Source organism: Trachemys scripta, chromosome 4 (assembly GCF_013100865.1).
Source record: "Trachemys scripta elegans isolate TJP31775 chromosome 4, CAS_Tse_1.0, whole genome shotgun sequence".
Taxonomy (NCBI): Eukaryota; Metazoa; Chordata; order Testudines; family Emydidae; genus Trachemys; species Trachemys scripta.
Window position 1 is genome coordinate 129210137 of NC_048301.1, and position 22203 is coordinate 129232339.

The 22203-nt window shown below is 50.3% G+C and overlaps 1 long non-coding RNA gene across 1 annotated transcript in view; it reads right to left on the minus strand.

Annotated features, from left to right (window-relative positions):
* LOC117875910 overlaps positions 1–17996 on the minus strand; it is a 48196-nt gene extending 30200 nt beyond the window's left edge. Inside the window, exons 1-2 of the long non-coding RNA XR_004645386.1 lie at positions 17178–17996; positions 12614–13349 (exon numbers count right to left, since the gene is read on the minus strand). This is a non-coding gene — a long non-coding RNA (uncharacterized LOC117875910). The remainder of the gene's footprint in view (positions 1–12613; positions 13350–17177) is intronic.
* Positions 17997–22203: the final 4207 nt, after the last annotated feature.

Sequence of the window (22203 nt, forward strand, 5' to 3'; positions counted from 1 at the left end):
CCGGCCCGCGGCGCTGGAAGCCGGGCCGGCTCCCGACTCCCCGACCCCGGCCCGGCTCCCAGCCCAGCGGGCTGGCTCCCGGCTCCCAGCCCCGCGGGCCTGGCCCGGCACCATGCCCCCGGCCCCGCACAAAGAGGCCCCGGCCGAGCCTCCCGATTTTCCCGGACATGCCCGGCTTTTGGGGATTTCCCCCCGGACGGGGATTTGAGCCCCCAAAAGCCGGACATGTCCGGGAAAATCCGGACGTATGGTAACCCTATGTGACAGCATCTCCAAAGGTTGCCAAAGTTAATGCATCAAGACTTCAGGCCAAAGGTCGATCTCCATTAAACACTTACAAACACCTCTAACTTCACTGGGATTATTATATATTTTACTGCAACATCTCAGAGCCCAGTCATGGACCAGGACCCCACCGTGCGAGGTGCTGTACAAACAGAACAAGACTGTCCCTGTCCCAAAGAGCTCCCAGTGCCTTGCTTTGGTGGCATTTTATGCCTTCTTTGAACAGGCATAAGTAATGACACAAGTTGCAGGGCAGGGGAAAATCCAAGCCAATGCGTTCACTCAGCCTGGGCAATGACACAGCCCTGTGTCTATTCCTCAAAGGTTCGGTTAGCTTGTTAAAGGAATTTGCTTGGTCTCTGTTTGCTTTGCAGAAACAGGACTGAGGGAAGAGCAAATTATTAAATAGAATACTCTTGCAGGGTGAATTCTGAATTCAGACCCTTATCGAGAAGGGCCTGCAGAATGTAGCAGAAAGTGATGGACTTTCTATAGCTTTTTATGGACCATCCTAGAGATCTGAAAATTAAATCCTTACTACAGAATTCTGTAGGATAGTTAAATAAACCCCAGAGAAAGGCAGCACAGCCTAGTGGATACCTCATGGGACTGACTTTTAGGAAACCTGGGTTCTCTTCCTAGTACTGCTCAAGGTGACCAGCAACGTCCCTGCTCCGTGCCTCAGTTTCCCCATCTATAAAATGATGCTGACCTCCTCTCATTGAGATGGATGAAAAGTGCTAGATTGTACACTTTATTCTAAAGTTATAGTACTGAGTCCTAGACAAGTTTATCCCTATTTAATTCTATAGGACTTTTTCCATAAAGGTAACTGCAGGTATTTGCCTCAGAAGCCCGATTCCAAGAAGGACACTTATTCAATCAAGGAACAGAAACATCATGTGACCCATGTGTCCAACACTGAATTTTTGCAACAAATAGCCCCCTAGCACCATTCACAGACCAGGAGTTTCTGGCAACTCATTTCAAATGACCAGTCCATACAAGACAAATCATGAGCCACTCCATGAACAGAAAATGATCCAGTGAATTCATCTAACACAGCACCAGTTCTCATTGGATTGGTGTCAAGATCTAATTTAAGTACTTCCCCCCACCTCCCATTACTGTTAATTACTTGCAAGGCTGTTAGGGAAAGACACTAGAAATTTGGTTCAATAGAAACAGGGGGGAATGTCCTCAAGCACAGGGCTTCTAGTCAGTTTGGGCAGAAAGAAAAAAAAAAAAAATGTGGCCACCACAGGAAATCCAGAGTGCTTCCTTCCAAGCATGTCAGATTACAGGGTTAACTTTGCCAGTGTGGCTTGTAAGAATCTACAGCTCTCCTCATGCTCTGCATAACAAAAGGGGAGCTTGATTTAGTAGTGGAAGACCAGGACTGGGAGTCAAGACCTCTGGGTTCTGTTCCCAGCTCTGTCACTGGCTAACTTTGTGAAGGTCATTTCACTTTTGTATTGCAATAGCGCCTAATGCCAGACTGGGGCCCCCTTGTGCTTGGTGCAGTACGATGAAAAGACAGTCCCTTGGCTTCAATGGGAGTTGGATGCCAGCTCCATTGGGGCCTCTCTGACAGTCCCACCCTGCAGTGGGTGGAGAGGGCTTGGAGATCCCCACATGGCAGGAGAATTCGAGATCTCATCCTTCGGCCGCAGCATGAAAAAGTGCCCACATTTAATTAGATTGGGGGGAAATATTCCTCGGTGGTGTTGCGCCATCATGATATAACATCCTCAAGTCCCATCATCCCACCGTTACTGTTTTCTCCTCCAGCAGGACAAGACAGGAGAGGTTGTAACCCCAAGCGCATAGAACGAAGTAAGGAGAGGAACCTTTTAATTACACAGTAACTATTGACCACATAAGTGCTTCGTAATCACAGGGTCTTATCTAGTTACTCCTGCCTCATATGCTAGAGGGTTATCATGAACACAAGCTATATGGTAATTGATCTTTGATTTTCATATTGCTAATTTCCTGTGAGTTATATGGTAACTCTCTGGGTGATTTCCAAGGCATCTCTGAGACTATTCAGTTACCATGCTCTGCACATGTGTTGTGTTAGCCAGTAGTTACTGTTGATGGTGGACTGTTATTATACAATCATAGACACTGCAGAGCTCAAAGCCCCATTAGGCCCCAAATGGTGCATCTTCTAGAGACTACTGCAGAAGTGTTTCCTATACTTGAGGTCTTTACCCAGTCCAGCTTTAAACGCTTCAAGCGATGAGGCTTCCACTTCCCTCCAATGCCAATTCCAGAATCTAATGGGTGATCTTACCAGCAGGACCTTTTTCCTCCAGGGATATCTGGCCTAACATTTCACTTGGCTTAATTTTGTCCCCGTGCTGTACAGCAAAAGGCTATGGATTTAGTCAGGGCTTGAGCCTCCTTTCGCTTTGCCTGGTGTCAGTCAGTGGTATCTCCATGGAGGCCAATGGAGATATACTGGCATGAGTGGGGGGGGGGGTCAAGGAGGGAAGAATTAGGCCCACAGTGTCAGGTTCTCCCCTGCCTTGCGCTTTGGGTTGGCATTCACACTAGTACAAAGTGAGCGTGACAAGCTACCCCAGCATGAGTCGAGAGTTCTCATTCAGGAGCATTTTATGCCTCCTTTGCACTGGTGTGTGTGGACATGACATGTGCAACACAACCAGGTCTTGAGAACTGATAAATAAACATGCACAGTATCCTATGAGTCCATTCTGAGGAACACCATTGCTGGGCTTGGGGGCAGATCTACCTAAGGTACTTATGTGGCTCCCATCACCAGAGCCTCCAAGCATCTCGAAACATATCTAATGTATTTAGCGTCACAGCATCTCTGTGAAGTAGGGGAGCACTGTTATCCCCATTATACAGGTGGGGAAACTGAGGCACAGAGTGGTTCAGTGATGTCCCCAGTGTCTAAGATGGAGTCTGTGGCAGACTAGGGAACTGAACCCACGTCTCCCAAGTCCTAGGCTAGTGCACTGGACAATCCTTCCTCTCTCGCTGGTTTTAAGCCACATTTGAGCTCTCCTCCTTCCAGGGCTATAGAAGAGCCAGCTTAACTTCTGTTTTAAGTTAGAGCAGCCCTGTGGCTGATCTAATTTAGACTCTGCTTCCCATAGTTCCCTACAGGCCCTAGAAAACAGACAGGAGACATGCAGGGCCCACAAGCCTCTCCCCCAACACAGCCCTCACACTGAGGGCTGGGAGCAGGGCACTGCCTGGGGAGGCCTCCTGCACAGGGGGATTCGTAGGCCGCCATATTTCACCTCAGACATAAATGAGCCTCAGTGTAACTAGCAGAGTCAAGGTCCAACATGTGTATAGGGGAAGGGGATCTTGTCTGTTCTTGTGCAGCACAGATCTGCGGCTAGTTTCGAAAAGACACACAAGTCTGCCCCCTCCCCTTGCAAATGCCTGCTAAAGCATCCAGCCCCTTCCCCCCTCCCCCCCCCACCGCTGATCTCCCAGCATCCCAGGTAGAACTGGCTGCCAGGCTGGGGAAGATGAGTGATAGCTCTGCCAAGGAGGAGCAGGGCTGAAGGGAGCAGCTGCTTGAGGGATTACTAATGAGCAATGAATGATGGGAAATGTGAGGATCAATTGAAACAAAAGAGTTCAATAGTAAGAAGAAACATTTGCAGAGTAATGAGAGTCCATTTCTCCAGCCGGCTGTCGGAAATACATCCTGTTAAACATCCATCAATTATCCCAGCTTGCAAATGCATTAAGGTAATGAGGAATTATCCATCAAATACACTTAGACCCAGTGCCCTCCCTCCACCAGCCACCAAGAAAAGAGCCACTGCAGAGAAGGAAATGTTCTTAAGGAGAACGAAATTGCAAGGAGGCAAAATGGTCCCCTGGTCTCTCTGCGGAGCTCGAAGCAGGCACCTGGAGACCTTATTTAGGGGGGGATGCTCTCCTGGCTTGGGGTGGGGGTTTCAAGACTGCTCAGGGCCAGATGTTCATAGGCTCAGCACCCACAACTGAGATCAGTATTCAACAGCCAAGACGCTGGTGATTCTGGAAACCTGGCTGCTTGTGTCAGCTCTTCAGCGATGGCAGAGCTGGGGGGGGGGGGGGAAGAGAAAAAGCTTGGTGGTTTGAACATTGGCCTACAAAACCCAGGGTTGTGAGTTCAGTCCTTGAGGGGGCCATTTAGGGATCTGGAGCAAAAAAAAAAAAAATCTATCTGGGGTCCTGCTTTGAGCAGGGGGTTGGACTAGATGACCTCTTGAGGTCCGTTCCAACCCTGATATTCTATGATTCTATAAAAACGACAGCCCCATACTAGTGGACTAACCTGTATGCAAGGGATGGCTTTATGTCACAGATCCCTAAAGAGGCAGGGCCAGCTGTAGCAGGGGTTCACAGGTTCAATTGCATGCATAGAAATCATGAAACCCAGGGTGCAAAGACAAGCCATAGGGGCAAAGGGGGAAGCTGCATTCACTCCTGTGCGTGAGAACCCACGTGTGGCTATGTGCCATGGTGGAACCGCTCCCGGCCATGTTGCTGCATGACCCTGTCTGCAGGCAGAAGGGATGCCGGCAGCAGGGTGCTGGGCTTCTCCCAGCCAGGTCCAGATGCTGAGTGGAGTCACCTCCCCCACTGCACCCCAGGCAGGGTCTCTCTCACCACCAACAGGGCACCCATTGAATTGGGAGGCTACCAAGAGGGGAAGTGACTTCCCTCAGATCCCACAGCCAATCTGCAGGCAGATCTAGGAACAGCACCCGGAGCTCCTGATCCCCAGTTCTAACCATCCTGCAAAGACTGCTATGCAACGGCCAGCAGAAGTCCAAACCCACTGATCTTCCCTGCTATACCGAGGCATACAGCAATAGCCTGATCCAGCATGTGCCACATTGTGGTGATGAACTTCTTTAGGACGGAGGGCAGAAAAGCCAGGAGAAGATGTAGGAGCCAAAATACCAGGAAGATGAACTTGCGGTCATCAGAAACAAACCGGGCAATGAAGGGATGCAGCCATCTGTCTGTCTCTCAGATTTAAAGGGTATGGAAGTAGAGAGCCTGAAGAGTGAACCTGAACTGAAGAGTTCAATGATAACTGGATAGCCGAAAAGGGCACGGTTCTGGCTAGTGGTAATACATGGGGCTACATTCCGAGCTCTAAGGTCTAAGAAATCCTGGCTTTTCTTAAACGAAGCCTGACACCTTAGCAATATTTGTCTCTCATTTATTGTGCAGTCTTAGGGTGCGGCCAGCATAGATCCAAACCTAACTCCCACATGGGACTCTGTTGAAGTCATGAGGCTCTGTAGGGTTCAGGGCCTTGTGCCTGGAGATTCCAGAGTCCTCTTGGACATAATTTCCTGCCTGCCCCACTGCCTACTCACAATTATAAATGCTGCCTTCCACACCAGAGGTGGCTGCATTTCTGTAATGGATTAAGTTGTTCCCTTGTATAGTCTGTAATGTACGTTGGGCTTCTTGGGAGATGAAAAGATACTATAGAAATTAAATTACATTAGCTGCTTATGTAATAATAATAATAATAATAAATCAAATGCCTATCTCTCACAAAGCGCTTTCTATCTGTAGATCTCAGTAGTACTTACAAAGGAGGTCAGTATCATTTGCCCCATTTTACAGATGAGGAAACTGAGGCACAGAAGGGACACAACTCATCCAGTATCATATACTTTATTACTGATTATCAGAGTGGTCCTGTGCTTACATTCCTGGGTAGCCCAAAGGGTCAGGAGGACAAATTCATCCCTGCTGTAATGCCGTTGAAGACAGTAGAGATGCACGAGGGATGAATCAGACCCAAGTCTTGCGGTGCAAAGCACTGTAAAAATGCAAGGCAGTATTACTTGCATGCGTCATGCCGGTAACCAATGTCCATTTGAGGAGACAACTCCAGAGAGTCCGAATGTTCAGAATGGCTCAGCATAGTGCCTGCCTGTTGGGTGTGGAGCTATTTGGAGAACCTGGCCCTGGTTCACATGCTTAAATGGGTGCTGAGCTCACGAAAACATGGCCCGGAGCTCTTCTGAAAAATCTGCCCAGAGCTGAGAGACCATGCCAAATGGAACCCCAGAGACAGGTCACCAAAGGCATCAAGAATATGGGGAAAAACTGAAGACACCAGCCAGGGAAGTTTATTGGCCAAAGAAGAATAAAAGCATTGAGAGGAGAGAAGGAATGATGGTGCATGCCTTAAATAGCATCACAAATCAGAGCAACAGAGCCTGCTTGTCTAAGGGAAAAACTTCAGATCCAATTTCAGCTGAGATGCTGCACTCGACTGAACCGGACAGAGCAGGGTGGGGAGGTTGTCAACACAAGGCTCTGGGAATTGGACAGGAGCCCCAGCTAAGGAGTGTGGATCCAAATCAGAGTGGTCCCAAAGCTCAGGTGCAGGGCTTGGGAGCAGGTCTGTCTGTACCCAGAGTGAGATCTTTACTGCTTAAGCCTTCGCTTGCTCAGGAAAGGTTGGGCAGTGATCTGGAACACGAGAGCTCGGAGTCCCGTTCCCAGCTCTGTCTCTGACCACAGGCAAATTCCTTGGTTTTTCTTTGCCTTGATTCCCTGTTTGTAAAGAGGGGATAATTCTGTTCTCTTTTCACTCTTTGGGGCAGGGACTGCATCTCACTATGTGTGCACAGAGCACCTTGCACAATCAGGCCCTGATCTCGCAGTCAAGGGCTCTCAGTGACTAGATGATCAGACCGGTCCCTTCCGGCCGGGGAATCTGTGAATGCTACTATAGTCCTTCTATTCATGCCCCTGCTCCCTAAAGTCACAGCCCTTGGCTAGTGGCATCTCACTCTGCTGGCATCTTTGCACTGAGGCTACTGCAATGCCACTGAAAGCAGGTTGATGGCTGAGGGTGGGGTAGAGACACAGCAGGGGCAGGTGAGCCGGTAAGAAACAAAGAGCTGGTCTTCGAGCAGATACCATTTTTAATCCACAATGGTGGGGGGCAGGGATACAGAGTCAGTGGGGCCCCTCCCACTCTCCTAGCTCCGCCCCTGAAGCCGGCCACGGGGTGGAGTTTGCCCACCACATGATGTGGGCGGAACTGGTTTTTCCAGCTGGCCCCTTTGTTTCTACCAAGAGGTGAAGGCCAGGGAGACAGAACACCCCTAGCTCCCACAGAAGTGAGGTCTCTAAGGTAGGGCCGAGGCTGCCACTGTTGTCATGTGGCCGTTCTCTTTGTCTAGGCACTTGCCTGGCCCCTGCCCACATCACATCCGAGCACCTTACAAACATCACCCCCTGGGAGGCAGGGAAGTATTTTCCCTTTATGATAGAGATGGGGAAACTGAGGCTCAGAAAGACTAAATGACTTGACAGGGAGTCTGGGGCACCACCAAGAGCTGAACCAAGGTCTGCCAAGTGCCAGGGTGCACCTCCACTGCAAGGGAAGGGGGATTTGTAGCCAGGGTAGGTATATTAAAGAGTACCCTTTAATCCAGACAGCCCTGGGAACAAGAGCAGTGTAGCCATGGCTAGCCACCAGAGAACATCCAGGGTCCCCAGCTGGCTTATACTCAAGCAGCTAGCCCGTGCGGTCACGTCTTTCCTACTACTCTTACCCGCGCTAGCTAGATTAAAGCTAGCAAAGGACTTCCTCCCCATACTGTGATCACATCTTCTCTTGCAGCGTAGGCACCCGCTCCACGAGATCACACTGCCTTTGCTTTGGAGGAGCCTCCAGGGCGACTGCAGCTGGCCCGGAGATTCCAAGTGACAGAGTCTGTCTGCACAGCAGGTGGGAGGCGTCACTCCCGGCACAAGCAGATGGACCCGTGCTAGCTCTGTTCAAGCTATGGCAGCGAGGCCAAGACAGCGAGGGCTAGGACTAGCCTCCCCAAATGCAATCCCATCCACTCCTCTGGGCGTGAACTAGCCTAAGCCATCCCCATGCCACCATGGCCACACTTTTGTAGAGCTACCGGGCATGCATCTACCTGAACCAGGAATTACACTGTGTAGCCATGCCCATAATGTGGTCACTCTGGATCCCTAGATAAAGGCGTTGGAACTTCCCTAGTGGAACGATCCCATGGCCCATCTAATCCTGTGTCCTGTCTCTGACCATGACCAATGACAGAAGCATCCTGGGAAGGGGTTAATTCCTTAGAGTGCGCCTGTTGCTATTTGTGCAGTGCAGACGCCCCCCGGCTGACACTCCAACTCCTGCCTGACCCCAAATAAGGATGAGTTTATGCCTTGAAGCTTGAGGGATTGGTAACCCCACTTGCCTGTAATTCAAGCTACCCTGTCTGCCATCATGAATCTTATTCCTCTAACTCTCTCAGGATGATATGCGGGTATTTACACGTGTAACTGCCCCGTGCTTTGAGATGCGAACAGGGGCTGCTAGGATGTGCAGCTCCCAGGGCGCGTGGTGGGAACTGTGCCCTGCTCCTCTCTGTTGGTTGATTTCCATTTGAATCTGGAAGAGCGATGGGCCATGCAGGCACTGCCAGCAAGAGGCACTCGCAGAGCAAGAGAGCCAGTGTCTTCAAAGCGGCTGTCTGATAAGCACCGGCAAGATCCACACGCACACAAACCTGCGTCACCAGCGCAGAGGGAGAGAGCTGTGCAGTGGGCCCAGAGCCAAGGCATCGCTGCGATTTTTAACCGTGCCAGCAAATTCCATCCCAAGCAGGGCTGCTGGCTTCCTTTTGTTATTATATCATGGTAGCACCTACAGGCCCCACCTGAGATCAGGGCTCCATTGTACCGGGCCTTGCACAGATTCAGAGGACAAGACAGTCCCTGCTCCATAAAACTTGCAATCAACACGGACAAAACAGCCAGAGGAAGAGTTCTTATCCCCTATCAGGCACTACGGCATCCTTGCTCTGGACACAACGTTAAGGATCTGAGGAACCACACACAGCCAGCCAGATTCCAACTAACTAAGGGTACATTTACACTACAGCGGGGAGTCGATTTAAGATACGCAAATTCAGCTACGTGAATAGCGTAGCTGAATTCGACGTATCGCAGCCGACTTACCCCGTTGTGAGGACGGCGGCAAAATCGACTTCTGCGGCTTTCTGTCGGCGGCGCTTACTACCACTTCCGCTGGTGGAGTAAGAGCGCCGATTTGGGGATCGATTGTCACGTCCCGACGGGACGCGATAAATCGATCCCGGAGAGGTCGATTTCTACCCGCCAATTCAGGCGGGTAGTATAGACCTAGCCTAACTGTATACAAACATACAAGGCCTAGCTACGTGTAACATGCTGCTGCTAGGTTCTGGTGGCTTCTGCACTGGAAACCAGGCTGGGAGCCTACTAGAGAGCCATTTGAAGGGAGACCATCCAATTCCTAGACACTACAGGAACAGAGGCCCAGAGAGATGAGTCTAGGGTGACCAGACAGCAAGTGTGAAAAATTGGGATGGGGGGGGTAATAGGAGCCTATATAAGAAAAAGACCCAAAAATCGGGACTGTCCCTATAAAATTGGGACATCTGGTCACCCTAGAGGTATCATGCCCATGGTCACACATGAAGTCTGTGTTAGTCCCCACTCAATGTCTTCACCACACGACCATCCTTCCTGCAGTAGGCTTAGTGCCAGGAGTTTCATTTTGGAAAGACAAGGAAGACCAGGGGTGGGAATTTCCCCAAGGCCTTTGGTGGTGAGCAGCTGCAGCTCCGGATCGGTAAATATCCCAGAAACCGCAGTTGTCTCTGCAGGTGCATTAGGCGACACAGCACAGAGTAAAGACAAGTGAGTTTCAAGTTTCATTCCCTGACAGCCGTTCAGTTTCAGTTTTGTATCAATACCAGTTAATTTCCATTCTCTAAGCGCAGGGTGCTTCCGCATAGATGCCAACAGTGGTGGCTTTGCTCTGTGCTAAGTGAGGAAGCGGGGGCCATGTCTGTAATGTACCATGCAGTCTCCGTGCTATCCAAACGGAAAGATTGGTCCAAAATTCCCTCAGTGCTGTCACTGTGCTGCACACTTGAAATGTCATGGCAACAGCATGGATGGAATTCAGATCTTTGTTTCTCAAAGCACCACTTGAACTAGAGGAGAATCCCCACTGGCTATTAGCAACATGGGGTCTATGACACACAGTTGAGTAGTTTGGATTCCCTCCAGCAGAGGTGCCCAGATACACAAATCATGCATTCTCCCATCACTGTGGGAGTCCCATCAGAGGTAGATAACCCACCTCTGGGCTTGGCCATCTCTCTGAAGCCCTTGGGGCTCTCTGCTCCAACCCGGGGAGAGGCACAAGGAAAAGCAGCCATCAGGAACACAAGTCGGGATGCTTCTCCCGCTGCTAAAATGCATCACCCAGACTCTTCCCCCCCCATCCTCCCAGCCCTCCTGCAGGATTAATGGGCTCTTAGGCAGTAAACAACAAGATGTTAACATACAGGCCCCACAGAGATAAATGACCCCCTGCCCATGCCCTGAGCTTTGCAAAAGCAATGAGAACCCACAGGAAACAGACAACAGGAAAGATTCAAACTGGAGTGGCCACTTCCACTGGTCGACATGGGCGAGGGGAGAAACTACCCATTTTCTCCTAAATGGTCCCCAAAAGCTGAGGAGAGGAGCAGCCCCACCCCAGTCTATTCTCTGACCTCAGATAGAAAGTCCCATCGCCCCCCGCACAGGCAGCTGTGGAAGGAGCCTGTGGTGATGGTCAGACACAGAAGGTCTGAGCTCTAGCTTGGTCATGCCACTGATTCCCTGCGTGTCTCAAGCAAACCTCTATTTCCCTGGCTGTAAAATGGGGCTAAATATACTGCCCCCACCTCACAAGCTCAGTTCTTCGGCATCTGCGAGGTGCTCGTTTGCTTCAGCGATGGGGCCAGATAAGATCCCTACATAGATGTCCCCTTGCTGGGGAGGACTATGGTGCCTGGACTTGCCAGAGGGGTGTTCACCTGCTCTTCAACTGCCCCATCCCCCAGCAACAGAGTTCTCCATTCCCTGCTCATCACCAAGGCTGGAGTAACACCATTTGTGAGCTGGACAATACCCCACAGGCATCTGTCCCCAGAGCCATGAGGAAGGAGGCAAGGTCAATTCCCTGCAGCTTCCCCTCAGTTAACAGCACCCTGAGAACGAGGAGGTAGGAAAGAAGATCCAGCAGGGACAGGGTCACTTTGAACGCCTCTTGGGACCTGGGAGTTTTTAAAAACCTTTCCAGGGGGATGACCGCACTGAGCCCTTGATTTTTTTCTACACGTACAGAGTGTCATTGCAGTTCAAAGCCCGGTGCCTGACTGTACTGCTGATCTTAAATCATTTAGTAAAGGCCGGTAAATGCCTCGGTGCCTTCAAGCATGAAAGACGAAGCACTCACCATCCCCTTTCAGCCTGCTCCCTGAGTGCCCATCTCACCGCACAAAACCTTTTATGTTCCACCTCCCTCCTTAGCCCACCATTCCGGAGAGCCCTGGAGTTCATCCCCGGCTCCTCCGCCATGAGCCCTCTGCACAATTGCTCACTGCATTTCTTCCCATGTGCAACATCCTCCTTTCTCGCCCCTACAATGCCATTGTTGAGGGGCGGCAGGTCGAGTTTCCCCCACCACACTTGTTTGTCTGTGAAAACGTGCAAAACTGTCTCATTTTCACTGAAACAGGCCCGGCTTGGGGTGGAATTTTTACCAAACCGGGAGCAATTGCAAAGGTGCAACAAAAATGCAGAAAGACACAAGTGTTTCAAATTTCTTTGCAACGGTCTCACCCCACACTGCGCCCTGCTATTATTTATGGGAGGCAGCGCGGCCCAGTGCTTAAGGCCCTGGATTGGGGGTCAAAAAACTTGGCTTAGATTCAGTTAACAGGCAGATATGTCATCCACTGTTGTCTGACAGGGAAGGCAGGATGAACAGGACCTGGCTAGCTGAGGGGGGCAGGGGTTTTAGAGTGGGAACCCGTCAGGGTTCCCAGGTGCTGGCTGGGGGAGGGGCAGGGTTAGAGTGGAATCCCGTCAGGGTCCCCGGGTGCTGGCTGGGGTTAGCATGGGATCCCGTCAGGGTCCTGTAGAAGGGTCACTGGCCAGCTGGTGCACCCCTCATGGCTGGGCACAGTGTATCAGCCTCGGACTCTGGTGCTGTCCATTCACAGCCACTCCAAGCCTGCAGTGGTTTGCTCTTCCTCACCACTCAGCCCTCCACCCCAAAAAAACCCTCAACAGCCCAAGGGCCTTATGGCAGGTCTTCAGCCCACACTGGGCTCCTAGCCCCCTTGCCTCAGGAGGGCTTTCCATCCCCTTTGGGCTCCAGCCCAGGGACCCCACACTAAGCAGCTAAGTCTGTGCCCTCAGGCTCACTGCTGCTTCCCCATCCACTTCCTACCTTCATCTGCCTCCAGGCCCATCCTGGGAGGTTCCAGCTCCTTGCACCACTTCCTCCCTCTTTGCAGCCAGGGAGACCTCTTCTTAGCCTCTGCTTGGGCCTTTTATCCCAACTGTTGCTGGTCAAACAATTAGCCGCAGATGGGGAAGTAGCTGCTCTGTCCATTAACCCCTCAGTGGCTGTTGCCGCGTAGGGTCTCTACACCCCATCTCAGGTCTGGCTGTGTGGGATAGGATCCAGCCAGGGTTCCCAGGGCTGGCTGAGGATGGAAACTTGCCTGGTGCTTGCTGAAGGGGTGGAAGACACAAGCCGCCTGATTCTGCTCCTATGCTAAGGTAAAGATGGAGTAACTTCACTGAAGTCACTAACGGCTCAGTGGCATAAATCAGACCAGAGTGAGGCCTGCTCTGCCGCAGGCTCTTTCATGCTTTGTCAGGAGCTTTGCTACAGGTGTCTGCAGCTTTCCCTCAAAGAGATCTCGTGCCCATACTGGCTCGGAGAGATGCATGCACGTCTATCTGTTCTCTTCACCTTGGCACGCTTGGCGTCTGGATTGAATGCTCGGCACAGCCAGGGGTATGACCAACAGCTGGTACCAGATGCCCTCAGTGTTCAACCATTAAATGGCACAGCTGGGATGGTTGATGCATGTGATGGCCCCATCAGATTGAGCTAGCCAGGTCCAGACTGCATCTATCCTGTGGTCACCTCAGGGGTTTACACGCTTCTGAGAAGCCTGGAAGAAATGTTATCAGGTAGTTTAGAAATCCTAATAGTCTCTGAACTGATTGAATATCTTTAGGTGTGGGCATCTGCTGTACTGCTAGGACCTCATCAGGGTCAAGTCATAGCCTTTGGGAGGTCAGCCAATGTTCCATGTATGGTACATAAGAACATAAGAATGGCCATACTGGGACCAATGGTCCATCCAGCCCAATATCCTGTCTTCCCACAGTGGCCAATGGCAGGTGCTTCAGAGGGAATGAACAGAACAGGGCAATTATTGAGTGCTCCGTCACCTGTCGTCCACTCCCAGCTTCTGGTAAACAGAGGCTTGGGACACCCAGAGCATGGTGTTGCATCCCTGACCATCTTGAGTAATAGCCATTAATGGACCTATCCTCCAGGAACTTGGCTAATTCTTTTTTTTTAACCCAGTTATAGTTTTGGCCATCACAATATCCCCTGGCAAGGAGTTCCACAGGTTGACTGCGCATTGTGTGAAGAAACACTTCCTTCTGTTTGTGTTAAACCTGCTGCCTATTCATTTAATTAGGTGACCCCTGGTTCTTGTGTTATGAGAAGGAGTAAATAATGTTACCCAAAATTGGGCCAGCTAGCAAGCTTAGGGAGGACTAATGACCCACCAGAGTTTGGCAGAAAGCAGCACGTTTATTATACTGATAGCTAGGCTCAAAAGAAGGGCGGGGGGTCACACTCACACTCGCATACTCACGCTCCCAGGACAGGCACAGCACTGGAGATGTCAGGATCCTTCAAGGTAAGTGTCCCACAGCACAGCGATGGACGGTGCAATGAAGGTAAGTCTTCCTGAGGCACAATGGAATGCAATGCGGTGAACCACTGGCCAGGCAGCCCGGGCGAAGGGCCTTTACGGGAGGTACAAGCTTGTGAGTGCACTCCTGAGCACATGGCCCCTTCCCCTTTTAAAGACTGCTCCTCATGGTCTGCGACTAGAGATGACTTGGCCACATCTGGTTGGTCACACTCTACCACAGGCAGTGTCCATGCATTGGGTGTGTGCGCGCTGCCTAATCAGAGTGCCAGACACCTTGTCTACCTGGGAGCTCTTCTGATCTTCCAGCTGCTCAACCAGCCCATTCATCCCACAAGCATTCCAGGAGGGAGTGGGAGGGGGAAAGCCACTTCACAGATATTCCAAGAGAGCGAGGAGACAAAGGGGGGCGGGGGAGAAGGTATAACAGACCTTTTGAGCATAGATGTTATACACAGCATACAGATCACTACTGCTCCTATTTACTTTACACTTATTTACTTTCTCCACACCAGTTATGATTTTATAGACTTCAATCATATCTCCCCTTAGCCATCTCTTTTCCAAGCTGAAAAGTCCCAATCTTTTTAATCTCGCCACAAACGGAAGCTGTTCAATATCTCTAATCAGTTCTGTTGTCCTGCTCTGTATCTTTTCCAGTTCTAATATATCTTTATTAAATATATTAGAGCGCCTCAGGGAGCATCTAATGGCAAGCGGGCTCTGCGGGCAGGGGCCGGCTCCAGGGGATGTCGCTGGCCGGCACTGGGCTCCTTTGGGGGAAAGGCAAGAGAGCGTCAGGGGCACAGCTTGGAGCAGTGCTGTCTGCCCTGCCTGGGGAGCGCCTCGCCATGCAGAGGTGGCCTGGCTTGGGGAGCAGGGCAGGGAGGGCTGACGGGCAGCCAGCCAGCACCCTGGCTCCCACAGCAGAGAGCCAGGGCCCGAATGGGCCAGGCAGCTCCCACCAGCCTCCAATCCACCGGCTCCTGGCAGGAGATGGCTGTTTTCTCTGTTCTAAATGGAAGCCAGAAATCTGGGCGGGGCTGGGATCCCATGTGCATCTCCGACACCGCCCCATTTTTCTGCCCCGGTGGCTTTGCACCCTGGACAGCTGCCCCTGGTTACAACACTGCTTTTGCACAAATTTTGGTGTATTTTTCCTTGTATTTTCATGCTTTTCCCTTGCATTTTGCCTCTATATAAATCCATGGTATACCCACACCTTAAATACTGTGTGCAGATCTGGTCACCCCATCTCAAAAAAAGATATATTTGAATTGAAAAAGGTTCAGAAAAGGGCAACAAAAATTATTAGGGGTATGGAACGGCTTCTGTAGGAGGAGAGATTAATAAGACTGGGACTTTTCAGTTTGGAAAAGAGATGGCTAAGGGGAGATATGATTGAGGTCTATAAAATCATGACTGGTGTAGAGAAAGTAAATAAGAAAGTGTTATTTACTCCTTCTCATAATACAAGAACTAGGGGTCACCAAATGAAATTAATAGGCAGCAAGTTTAAAACAAACAAAAGGATGTATTTTTTCACACAATGCACAGTCAACCTGTGGAACTCCTTGCCAGAGGATGTTGTGAAGGCCAAGACTATAACAGGGTAAAAAAAAGAAATAGATAAGTTCATGGAGGATAGGTCCATCAATGGCTATTTGCCAGGATGGGCAGGGATGGTGTCCCTGGCCTCTGTTTGCCAGAAGCTGGGAATGAGCGACAGGGGATGGATCATTTGATGATTTCCTGTTCTGTTCATTCCCTCAGGGGCACCTGGCACTGGCCACTGTCAGAAGACAGGATACTGGTCTAGATGGACCTTTGGTCTGACCCAGTAGGGCCATTCTTATGTTCTTATGAATTAGCTCTGTGTTTACTCCACTTATGCTCTGCACTGGGGAGTGAAGCTGTCCCCTACTTTGCACTTGTCTATAGCTCTTGCTAGAGTAGTGTGGGCTCTCTTACCCTTCTCATTCGAGCTCCTGCATCTTTCATCCCTAACACTAATCTATCATAAATTAGTTCACCTTTTAAGTTTTGATAATTGCATGCACCAGCCATTTTGTGCAATTTGGCACTATACTGATCTATTGTTTTTCTGGATCCTTGATTATACTTGTTGAAAAGATACCTTTCACCTATGACATTTTTTGTGGGTTTAAGCTTTGAGGATTTTGCCTGGGTGCTCCTGGTCTGCTGCTGAGGTATTCCGCTGCTGTTGGAGCATGCAGCAACCTTTGCCCATTTCAGCTTGTGGTGTGCTTATTTTCTTTTCCCTTTTACCCAGTCCTGTTGCAATGTTGTAGTTTTCCCATTGTGAGCGACAGAATGCCCAGTTGCTAAACACATCCCCCTATCTGATCGGGGACAGGAATCTGGTAAATCACGAGATTACTCTTTGTTTTTGGAGTTGTTCTTTTGCAGTATTCTTAGTATCTGATTTCATGTACCTGTGGGAGCTTGACACTGTGTTAATGGTTCAAGCATTACATGAGAGAAAGCCAAGACAGTGCAACATTCAGGCTTTATACCATCCGCCACGTGCCCTGTCCTCTCTCTCAACAAGCACCCCTTGAAAACTCTCAAACATTTCAGCCATTACCCTATAATCAGGGGTAGGCAACCTATGGCATGGGTGCCAAAGGCGGCACACGAGCTGATTTTCAGTGGCACTCACACTGCCCGGATCCTGGCCACCGTCCTGGGGGCTCTGCATTTTAATTTAATTTTAAATGAAGCTTCTGAAACATTTTTAAAAACTTATTTACTTTTCATACAACAATAGTTTAGTTCTATATTACAGACTTATAGAAAGAGACCTTCTAAAAACGTTAAAGTGTATTATTGGCACGCGAAACCTTAAATCAGAGTGAATAAATGAAGACTCGGCACACCACTTCTGAAAGGTTGCCGACCTCTGCCCTATATGCAGAAACACAGTATAGCGCCCCCTGCTGGGAAACGTTCTACCAGACACTTCAGGGCCCGACGTTTCACTTCCTCCAGCCTCAACAGCACCCGAGTTCGAGCGTTTGGCCTTACCACAATCTGATCTGAGCGTGGGGCATGTGATCTCTTTGGGGTTAGACGAGGTGATGGCTGTGGCAGGATGTCTTTGAAGGCAGCATGATCTCACATGCTGTGTTGCGGCCCTGAGGCCCCTTCAGGTGTTCGGGAGTTGATGAGGGCGAATACTTTAAAGTTGAAGGTTCAGCACAGGGATCCTGGCAAGGGGTGGCCAGGCTGGTGCTACCCAGCATGGGAGAGCACTGCAGGCATGACCTCTCAAGAGGTCCACGAGGCCATGACCCTGCCAGGGTTAGATGGGCGAAGAGGGAGGGGTCCCCAAGGAGATATTTGGTCCTCAGAGCCCACCTGGTGATGCGACTGTTCCCAGGGGACAGCGAACTCTTGTGAGCAGCGCCCCAGCTCTCTTGTCCGGAACATTAACCGTGATGATTCGTGCGGCCTCACAAGAGTGGCAGCCTTGTGCAAATTGCTCAGAGCAGGGGAGGGCCGAGCTGCTGTGATTATTTAATGTGGAGCAACCCTGACCTGCTGACAAAGGCAGAGTTATTTTTAAAAAGCAGCAAGTCAGCAGATTTCTCCTCAGCAGCTTGTGCCGCTGCCGCCGCTTGGGAAAAATCAGCCCCTGGAAACTCTTATCAACCAACTGAATAATGGGGGGGGGAGTACGGGGGACAAGATGCCCTGCGAACCCGTGTCCCTTCCCATCACGCCGGGGTCAGTTAGCACAGAAAGCAAAACTGCACTGCAGCTGACCTCCCTCATAAGCCGCTTTCCCGGGAGAGAGCTCTCTTGACATCTGTCCCTCCCAGGAGCAAGCGCCTCCTACACCGGTGTCACACTGTCAGAAGAATTCACAGCCTGCTTTCCAGGGCTATTTATAGGCGGTGTTCCCTCCTCCGACCGCCCCGTCCAGGGATTGGTGGGGAGCGCTCAGCACCTTGCAGAATCGGGTCTTAAGGAGGGTTTGCCTGACATGTTGCTCTGGCCCCTGAGAAGAGGAGGATGATCTTGGGGCTAAACCATGGAGAGCCAAGTTTGCCCTGGTGCTGAGGTGGCAGTTTGTGGGCTGTGGGGGACGCTGTGTATTCTCCAATGAGTGCCCCTACTTCAGGGCTTCCTGGGAGGCTGTGCAGAGCCCCAGGATCACCAAGATGTAATAACACCCTCTCCACTCCCCTTCTTTTCACCACCCCACCTCTGCCTCACCGCTGGCCAGACCCTGCAGCCAGGGCTCCTGCCAAGGTAGCATAGAACTGGAAGGGCTGGCTCTGCACCCAGACCTGAGGTCCCCCCGCGATGAGGTTATACCTGTCCCGCTGCAGCTCTATCACACCAGCCACATGGGCACAAAGGGGCCTTAGGGCAGAGATGAATAGGACTGGGAGTCAGGAGAGCAGGTTCTGTTCCTGGCTCTGCCACTGAGTCATGGTGGCCTGGGGTAAATTGCCGTGCCTCAGTTTCCCCATCTGTGAAATGGGCCTAGTACAAGAAAAAGGTGGGAAATTGAGGCATGGCGACTTGTCCAAGGTCAGAGTGAATCAGTGGCAAAGCTAGGAAGAGAACCTTACCACTCCTACTTTAGTCACTAGACCGTACTCCCCTCCTAGTGCTAGGCATAGAACCCAGGAGTCCTGCCCCGACTGCCCTTGCTTTCCACTAGACCCTCTGTAGGGAGCAAGCTTGTCTGGGAGTCAATAAAGTGTGACAGTGGAACTCCCGCAGGGTTAGAAGTTCATTTCGAGCTGTGGACTGAGGGTCAGCTGGGTCCATATATTTCTTCCCCATCCCTCCCCTAGGCCCAAATGTGGTTGAGTTTCATTTATTGTGTGTCTTGGTGCGTTTCCAGTTCAGCAAATGAAAACCGACCCCTCTCTTTAGTGACTTTTAGCAGCTGGGGAAAGGCCCCCAGTTGCCATAGCCCGGGAGACTGCAGGTCTCTGTTTATGCACAGAGCAGGTTCAGCACAAGCAGCGGGATGGCCACACCAGGTGCCTGAAGGGACCCATCTCTAGGAGCGAGAAGAGAATTTCGTCACCATAGACAGAGGTGGTACTAGCCCATTGGCAGGGCTAAGCAGGAATATCTTTGGGGCCCCCCTTGACTCCCATTATCCCCACGAGCCAACAAACATACCAACACATGACTTACTAGTACCCTTGTTCAAAAGTCCATGTTAAATAAGATGAACTGCATTTTGGGGAGAATACCCCTTTTGCTGCCTGGGGCATACACAATTGTTTAGTTGGCTTATGTCTATGGAGTCCTCCGCTTTCCTGCCAGCAAAGGGGTTTGATTGGTGCCGATTGTGGAGGTGGGGTTTATTCTGCGGACATCCGTCCAAAAGGCATTTCGGTCCCAACGCTTTGCCAGTGGGGCTCTCCAGTAGCCATGAGACACAACTTTCCTGTCGTTACTGACTGGAGGCTTAGATATAGGGCTGGTGGAAAGGATTTCAACAGAACGGTTTCCCGTCAGAAAAGTCAGTATTGTCAAAATCAAAATGTCCCACACACGTGTGTTGATTCTGGCAAAGTTCTCAGCAGGAGATAGTCGAACCGAATCGTTTTGACTTTCTCAGTTCCATTCAGGGCCGGCTCTAACTTTTTTGATGCCCCAAGCAAAAAAAAGTAGTGCCACGCCACTGAAACAACCCCCCCTGAGCGCCGCCCTGCCCCGCCGAAACAACCCCCCGAGCGCCATGCCACCGAAACAACCCCCCTGAGCGCTGCCTTGCCCTGCTGAAACAAACAAACAAAAAAACCTCGAGTGCCGTCCTGACGAACCAAAAAAACAAAACAAACAAAAAAAAACCCGAGCGCCGCCCCACCACGCAAAGATTGGCTGCCCCTTACAAGGTGCCGCCCTAAGCACGTGCTTGGTCGGCTGGTGCCTGGAGCCGGCCCTGGTTCCATTCAGTCTCGAACCCCAGGTTTCATTTCGAGATGATCACAACATTTTGTGGCGGCCTTAGTGTTTCATTTTGTTTGCCCTTTGATATGATAATAAGCCATTAATTTTAAGTGCATGTTATATTGATATATATTTACTATTCTAGATGTGTATTTAATATTTTAGGATTAAGTTTTGACATGATGGGAAGAAAACTATTTGATGTTTCTGAAGCAGTTTTTCACAACGTCCATTTCAAGGTAAATTTCGGAAGGAAATCAAATTCCCAAATGTCGGAATTTCACGCAGAACAGAAATTCCATTTTCCAACCCGCTCTGCTTAGAAGTGAAATGCTTGGCCTGCAGGTTTCCATCTGATGTAACATTTGTCTGGCTTCATCTTAAAGCCTGGTGCCTGATTCCTAGGCAGAGATCTTGTTACAAGCCACCCTTAGCACGTTCACTCCTGTGAGGACCCCACTAGGACCCCAAGAGCTGCTTTATTTTTATTGCCTAGATGTGAATTAATACCTATTTCCTGAAGCTTTTATGGTTTCCTTCCAAATGGCTGCTACACCAGGAGAGATATTATGTTACAACAAAGATCGGAAGCAAGGAAAAAAATCCAGGCTCTGGATCCATTTGTCTCAGTTTCTATCCCCTGCATTGCCTCTTCCTCCTCTATTCAAGAACCAGCTCCCATCCCCCTTCAAACTTTCCCTCATTCCTTCTCCGTGAATCCCTTGTACAGTTTCAACCGGATATGCGACTATTCACTTAGTCTTACTGCTTATATTACAGTGGTGTCTGCTACAGGCCCAACTGAGATTGGGGCCCCTCTGTACATACACAGTGTGAGATAGTCCCGCCTTCAAAGAGTTTTACAATCTTACCTGGCATGGCAGACAAAGGATCAGAGATGGGGAAAAGGCACAGGGAGAGGAAATGACATGCCCAAGGTCACCCAGCAGATTGGTGGCAGTGGTGGGAATAGAACCCAGGTCTTTTGACATCCAGCCCAGTGCCCTAGCCAAGGCCAGAAGTTGCGTTCCAGTTCAGGGTCAGGTACAATCCCTGCCCTGAAGATCTTAATGTCTAAACAGATTGAAGTTGGGAGGTGAAACAGAGGCACAGGAAAATGAAACAACGTACCCAAGGTCACACAGCAGCAAAGTGCCAGAGCTGGGAAGAGAACATACATCTTCCGAGGCCCTCCTAAGTGGCTGGTGAGTGTAGCTGTGCAATGTTAAACAGCTGCTGCATTCCACCTCAGAGGTGGCTGTATTTCAGTGGTAGAAAGTGACTCTTCGTAGCTAGGCACAGTCAGACTCAACAAGGATTTAGACAAATGGGATGGGGGGATGTGAAAAAGGAGGTTTCAGATCAATGGAGCGACTTTTCAAAGGAAGAGGCTGGTCTTGTGAGGAAGGCAATGGGCTGGAAATGCTGGGGTTCGTTTCCCAGCTCTTCGCTGCTTTATTCCTGAGCAGTTGGTTAGGCTGGGATTTGGAAAGAAGCCTATGGGATTCAATGGGATTTAACACCAAATCCCAGCCTTAATCTTTCAGCTCTTGATCTGTAAAACAGGAGTAAGTACACTTCCCTTGGCTGTCTTGTCTATTTTGATTATAAACACTTTATCTCTCATTATGGGCTTGTGTTGTGCCTAGTGCAATGGCACCCTGATCTGGGTTGGGGCCTCTGAGCACCACCATAATGCACATAATAAGATTTGATAGACAGTATTCATCCCTTGGTTAACTGAGGCTCATTTAAGTGAGACATGGCTGTGTACAGCATGGACTCTGGGGAGCTGCACGGTAGAGATCGCTCTAGGTGCTCTATTATATTGTGATGAAATGATTCATTATGAATTGTAACCTCGGCCGTCAGGTGTAGAACTGTGTGAACGCCGCAGAAGCGTCTCTGCGACTATTTGCACACTATTTTTCTTTGCACCTTTTCTTGCTCTTCCCAGGAATGGTCCAGCAAACCAAGTTACCGGCAGGGCTGCTGGTGAATTTCAAATCTACGATCAACACAAATACCCATCAGGAGTGTTGTTTGCTATGGGGCAAGGGTCAGTGGCAGGGCCGGCTCTGGCTTTTTTGCCGCCCCAGGCAAAAAAGCCGCTGCCCCCCCCCCCCCC